The sequence below is a fragment of the Parambassis ranga genome, chromosome 16 (genome assembly GCF_900634625.1).
Source record: "Parambassis ranga chromosome 16, fParRan2.1, whole genome shotgun sequence".
Classification (NCBI taxonomy): Eukaryota; Metazoa; Chordata; class Actinopteri; family Ambassidae; genus Parambassis; species Parambassis ranga.
Window position 1 is genome coordinate 2423207 of NC_041036.1, and position 6000 is coordinate 2429206.

The 6000-nt window shown below is 42.8% G+C and overlaps 1 protein-coding gene across 2 annotated transcripts in view; it reads left to right on the forward strand.

Annotated features, from left to right (window-relative positions):
* Positions 1-4668, forward strand: part of tsnare1 (T-SNARE Domain Containing 1) — a 115614-nt gene extending 110946 nt beyond the window's left edge. For both annotated transcript variants that reach the window (XM_028426094.1, XM_028426093.1), the window contains exon 12: positions 4440-4668. The gene's annotated coding sequence lies outside the window, so the exon portion shown is untranslated. The remainder of the gene's footprint in view (positions 1-4439) is intronic.
* The last annotated feature ends 1332 nt before the right edge of the window (positions 4669-6000 follow it).

The window sequence follows — 6000 nt, forward strand, 5'->3', positions numbered from 1 at the left end:
CGCTATATACTGTAGACTGTAGATAGAGGTGGACGATGTAATAGCAGTGAGGCCATCTCGATGGCCCCCTGGTGACTGGCTGCAGTGTCCATGGACCCCATGGAGCCCTATGTTCAGCTAAATATATACAGTGGTCTGTGTGTCACTCCATAGACCACAATTTATTACATCATAAAGTCCCATAAAGTCCACTAGAAGGGGTGTGACTGACATTTTATCGGTCATAAACCCACATGTTTTTTTTCTTTCTATGAAAGACTCTGATCTTTTTTTTGGCTGGTTATTATTATATTAATTCTTTATTTATGGCTGAAAACAAAACGTGTTTTGTGAAGTCATTGTGACTTTTTACCTGACACTGCAAAGGACGGATAGGCATCCCTTGAGCCTGCTCACATACATTAAGATTAAGATTAAGGTTAACTTTATTAATCCCCATAGAGACATTAGGTGGAAATTAAATGGGAATGCACAGGAAGTCATGACGGCTTCTGACCATCAAATCCAAACCACTTCATGCTGAGCCCAAATAAACATCTGTACCATCCAGGAAGAAAATCCCTTTGGTGTTTGTGAGATGTTCACAATGAAGGCGCAGCTTGTGTGGAAGGACAGGATTACTGTGCTGTAATAATTACTCTGCAGTAGCTTCATTGCCAAAACTTAAGAAGGGGTTAAATCACTTTAGGCCTTTACATCCTCCACCATGAAACAAATACATAAATCGCCCATAAATGAATAAATCAATGAGCATTCAGGTGTGAAAGTTGTTAAAAATCTACATATGAATAATAACAAACACACAGCATGTAGTAAATTAGAATACGGGTCAGTGTTCAGGTTTCTTTTACAGAAAAGCCTTCAGCAGAATGTACAATGAATTAACACCACACTCTGCAGCTCCTTGGATCTTTAAGCGTCTTTTAGCTTATTGTTTTGCATCTGACCAATGCACAAGCTTTAGACTGGTCTTTAGAACAGACACTTTCTCTCACAGAGCTCAGTATTCCAAAGCCTACAGTAGCTACTAAATGTCTTTTATATGCATTTGCTTTTGCGTGTTAAATCTAGGGCCGCAACCACTAGTCTGGACCCCATGGAGCCACTAATAGTCGATGGCAAAATTAGTCAACAACTAATTTAGTAGTTGACGGGTCGCTTGGCGTTGGCACTGTGGCATTGTGATTTGGGTTTGGGTGCAAGAGGTCCTGGGTTCGAACACAGGTTAACCCATCTGTTAGGTTGGTGTGGAGGGAAGGTTGTTCCAGACTCCACGTGTGACTCCACAATGACAAATTAGCAGTCCAAAGTATTCGAGTTAAATCTCTGGAGTGTCAGTAAAGGTACAAGTTAGCATAGACACTTCTATGGTAGTATTTACCTGCACAGTACAGGGATTTTAAGTTGTTGTCTCAAATCAAACCTTTTCTTCCTCCCCTCTTCTTACTATACTATACGTGATTGGACGACACATTAGTCAATAGGTTTTCAGTCTTGAGCAGTCCCTACCACACTGACCCTCTTGGCTTGGCCCCCACAACATTCCAGAGATGCCATTCATCCTACTGCTGACTGACAATCGATGGCAGTGCCATGGAAGTGCTTTTGGCTGTGATTGATATGAGCCATTAGCTCCCTGCACCTGGACGCTGTGTTCTGGAAATAGGGCAGGACAGCATCACCCACCCAATGAGCCTGTATTGATCTGGACTTGATTGAAACCTCTAAATCTCCCGACACTCTGGATAAACCACTTAACTACCTCACTCAAATATAGATCAGAGTGTTGTTGTGTATTGGACTTCTGATGTTTGTTTGATGTAGCTTGTTGTGCGCCTTAAAAACTTGCCTGAACTCTGTGAAATAGACTTGGTGTTTGGATGAATGGACTTTTTATCATTCCAGCTAGAAATGAGCTTTAGTGCTTTGGACTTGTGTGTGTGTGTCAGAACTTGTAATGTGTTTCAGGGCCCCTGATGCATCCATTGACACTTTTGTCTGTTGATGTCTGACTTGACACTCTGAGAAGTGATGCTGTACTTTTGTTATTGAAACTTCCACAAGCAGAGCAGAACAGGTGCCTGGCCGGATCACAGCTTCAGGCCATACAGATGTGCTGATCCAGCTGTTTAGGGCAGTTTGGGGTGAATCACTACAAATAAGGTGTTTCCTGACAACAACTTTAAGTTCTTTTCTCACAATATTCCTTCCTAAATTTCCCCGAGGGACCTTCCCAAAGGGATTAATAAAGTATATTCTATTCTAATAAAAATTTTCATCACTACAGATTGAGCTTATAAGATTCTTTAACTTGTTTTATACGGTAATCTGTTCTTAACCTTAGTGCTCTCATGGTTTAATTCTTAAAACCTGCTTAGTCCTACACCACAGGTTTAGGGGGAGCCTCTCCCAGCTGTCTATGGGTGAGAGGCGGGGTGCACCCTGGACAGGTTTCCAGGACCAGAACAAACCATTTGACCACTTCACTCCTTTCAATTTAATTCTAAATTCTTATAATGTATGACATCATTGTGCCCTGGGAAGCCTCAGGAATGGCTGATCCGATCTAAGAGAGATTTTTAGAAACTGATATTTGGTCATTATGTGCTTGCCCTGTTGGATTGTACTGCATGCTTATAGTGATCCATGGCCATTCAAAGTTCTCATCTAAAGCAAAGGATTCAAACACAAAGCAAGTGGGGGATGTGTGCTGGGTTCAAGACTCAATATATAGTCTTTATAGTTTGTGTGTGCAGGTGTGTGTCTTCCGGAAGCAGGGGGGGGGTCCCTTCATGGTGGCAGGCACACAGAGCTTTGATGTGGCCACAACTGGCAATGCTGTCTGACTGTGAGCCAAGCAAACACAGTCACTCCATGGCCTCTGATCTCTACAAAGAACCATCTTTACATCTCTCTCTCTTTACTCACACACACACAGATTTACCTTGATGTATGTCTGCTTCATCCTCCTCCTCCCCTCCTCCTAAACTGGCATCCTTCCAGTCGGTCAGGATCGGAACATTGTGCAGATGGGCACAAAATCACCGATCTGACGGACGCCTGGGGTCTTTTCATGGACGGTCTCTGCAGTGTAGTCATGTTCATTCTGCTGTCAAACTCCATCGTCCTCTCATCACTCCTCCTCTGCTGCAGCTCTCCATGCTCTCCCTCCCGTGCACACACTCAGTCACTCCTTCACACTCGGATTTTCATTTCCTGAAATTCTTGCTGCTGATGAAGTGAGAGAGGGGCACATGTCTGCCGTCTGAGGGGATTTGATCTGATCTGGTTGACTGTTTATTGACTGTATCATAAATATTAACTAAACTAATATCTCATGTACATATTTACTGTATATATCATAAATACATGCAGAAAAATAGCTGTGATTATAAATCTGTCTTTGGTGCACCTCCCATGCTGTCAGTAATTTTCTCTAAAGGGCCTGTCTGTGTGTGTGTGTGTGTGTGTGTCTGTGTGTGTGTAGCCTCTCTCTGGTGAATCCATGTTTAATGCCTCATCTATCAGAAGCCGCTCTTGCGCTGTAACAATGTCTTGATCTGTAAGCAGGAGCTTCCCTAATGTAAGCGTAGTCAGTTCACACTTTATCTGTGAATTCATTCTTTCTAGGTGTCCTAATTATTCAAGTGGTCTACTTCATACACATTTACTTATCATCATCATCATCCAATAAAAGAATGTTCTTGCCTAAACTAAAATAAAATGTAGGCTTTTTGTACAGATGTTGGTTTAAATAGTTCACATTTGATGGTGTATTGACATCACGTTCTCCGTTTTTAGCCAAAACTCATTAAATACAAACGTTTACACTAAAAATGAGCAAACAAGCCATAAATATAGAAAAGATGAGTTTGACAGTTTTTAGGTGAATCTTTATTCCTTCCACTAACATGGAGGAAGGTGGGTTTATGGCACGATGGTGTGAGTCCATAGGCTCTTCTGTCTCTATGTGGAGAACGTGTCGTCCTTTTGTTTACGTGGATGAAATCTTGGACAGGACTAATGAATAAATGTTCAGATAAGTGAATTGATCCTGAATTTTGATCATTAAACTCCACCCCGATCCTCAGAATCCTCTCTCCTGTTGGATAACTATGAAAAGTAACTCAGATAAAAGTGATGCGCTTTAGCCCTCTGTGTACCAGGCTAGGCCGCTAGTTGGTGATTAATGAACCACTTCCATCTCCACCACTGTGAACTCTGGCCTGGACTTAATTAAATCTCAGCCACCAATCATAAATTACTTCCCACAACCTGCGACACTTTTGGAATAAAAAAAGAACAAATTGGTTTCTCACCAATTAATAATTCACAAATGAAAGAGAATAACAAGCTCGGAGGCAGAGCTCGCCGTCAGCGGCGTGTTAGCGTCCGCTGGGTGACTGATGCCTGCTGTCTGCTGTGTTTGTGTTTTACAGGTAGCTGCTGTCATCACGGTGTCAGCGCGCTGCTCCAGCCCAGTCCGATCCCTGACCCGAGCAGCTGGTTTCCAGTAGGAGGGGAGCTGCCCTGTAACAACATCTCTACTCCATCATGTCTGGCTCTGTTTACATGTGTGGCAGATGGAGGTCGCTCTCAGCAGCCCGAGCTGCTCGTTCAGTTTTTTTGTTTTTGTTTTTTTAATGCTGTTTGCTGTCTTGCACACATGTGGCGTATTATCAGATGAGGGTGGTGAGACGAGCAGCTCGAGCTTTACTGTCCTCACTGCTGTATGCTCCCTTCGTTTATGTATTTTTACTGAAATGGACTTTATTTATCAGCCTGTACTGGAATTTAATCACTATGATATTGTAGCGTTTGTTGATATTAGTAAATATTGTTGGACCAAATATATCTTACAAAATAAAAGTTCAACAGAAAGACACTGTTCTGACTGTGTTTAGTATAAAACAACCCACTATTTCTACATTATTTATTTTGTTTACCTATGTAAACAATCTGGCTGGCTGCACTGTCCTCTGCTCCTAGGCCCCGTTCACACTGGAGAAAGTCATTCCAGCTAGAGTAGGATTGAATCCAGATCGCCTTTAAGCTGGATACGTTCAGACCTATTTTCAAATCTGGCTATCACACATGTGTGTCCGCACTCAATCCAGTTTAACCCGGCTTGTTTGCGGTCCATGACACGGCTTTTGTATGCGACCCGCACTCTCTGTCCCCGTGAACCCGAAAGTATCACGTCGCTAGCCGGATTTGCTAGCTGCATTTGCGTTCAGACCTGAGCCACATTTGAGCCAATCCGGCTAGATCCACCTCCGAGAGGTGGATTGAAATCAAACTGGATTTGCGGTGTTCACAAAACTATCCAGATATATTTTGATACAGCCCAAATCCCGCTCTAGCCGGATTGATTTCCCCAGTGTGAACGGGGCCATATAAACCTCCAAAAGTTTGACATTAAGCCATAAATTCTGTATCAATATAAGACATTTTGTCAAAAATCTGCTAAAAAATGGCTGTTCTTTAATCCAGGCTTGGGTTCAACTGGATAAGACAAACTGGTGAACCACATTCCAGACCACAGATCGGTAAACAGGAAGACAGTCCAACCTGGCAACAGTAGGTTAGAGTCGGTTAAAAAAATGACACAATGTGCTTCAGCTTTATTATGAAAGTGTCACTTTAAGAGCAAGAATTTACCCAAAAAGAAGCAGACAGTGGCTACAGCACGCAGAGACAATGACACACGGCTTCCAGGTTATGGATTGTTCGGAGCAATCAGCAGCAGAGAGACACTTCTCCTGTCTCCATCGCCTCACATCCCTAGCTGGACGTCTTATTTAGAGATAGTAATAGGCTTAATTTTATCTGTGATTATGTTGTTAGTTTCTCCAGGCTCCGTGTTGCCTCCTGAGGCTGTGTGGAGATAAGTGTGACGCTGTGCTGCTCTTTTTGGTCAAGTCCCACACATCCTCATCTACTTTTCTCTTATATTTGTCCATCATGGCTGCTCTCTCCCTCTCTCCCTCTCTCTCTCTG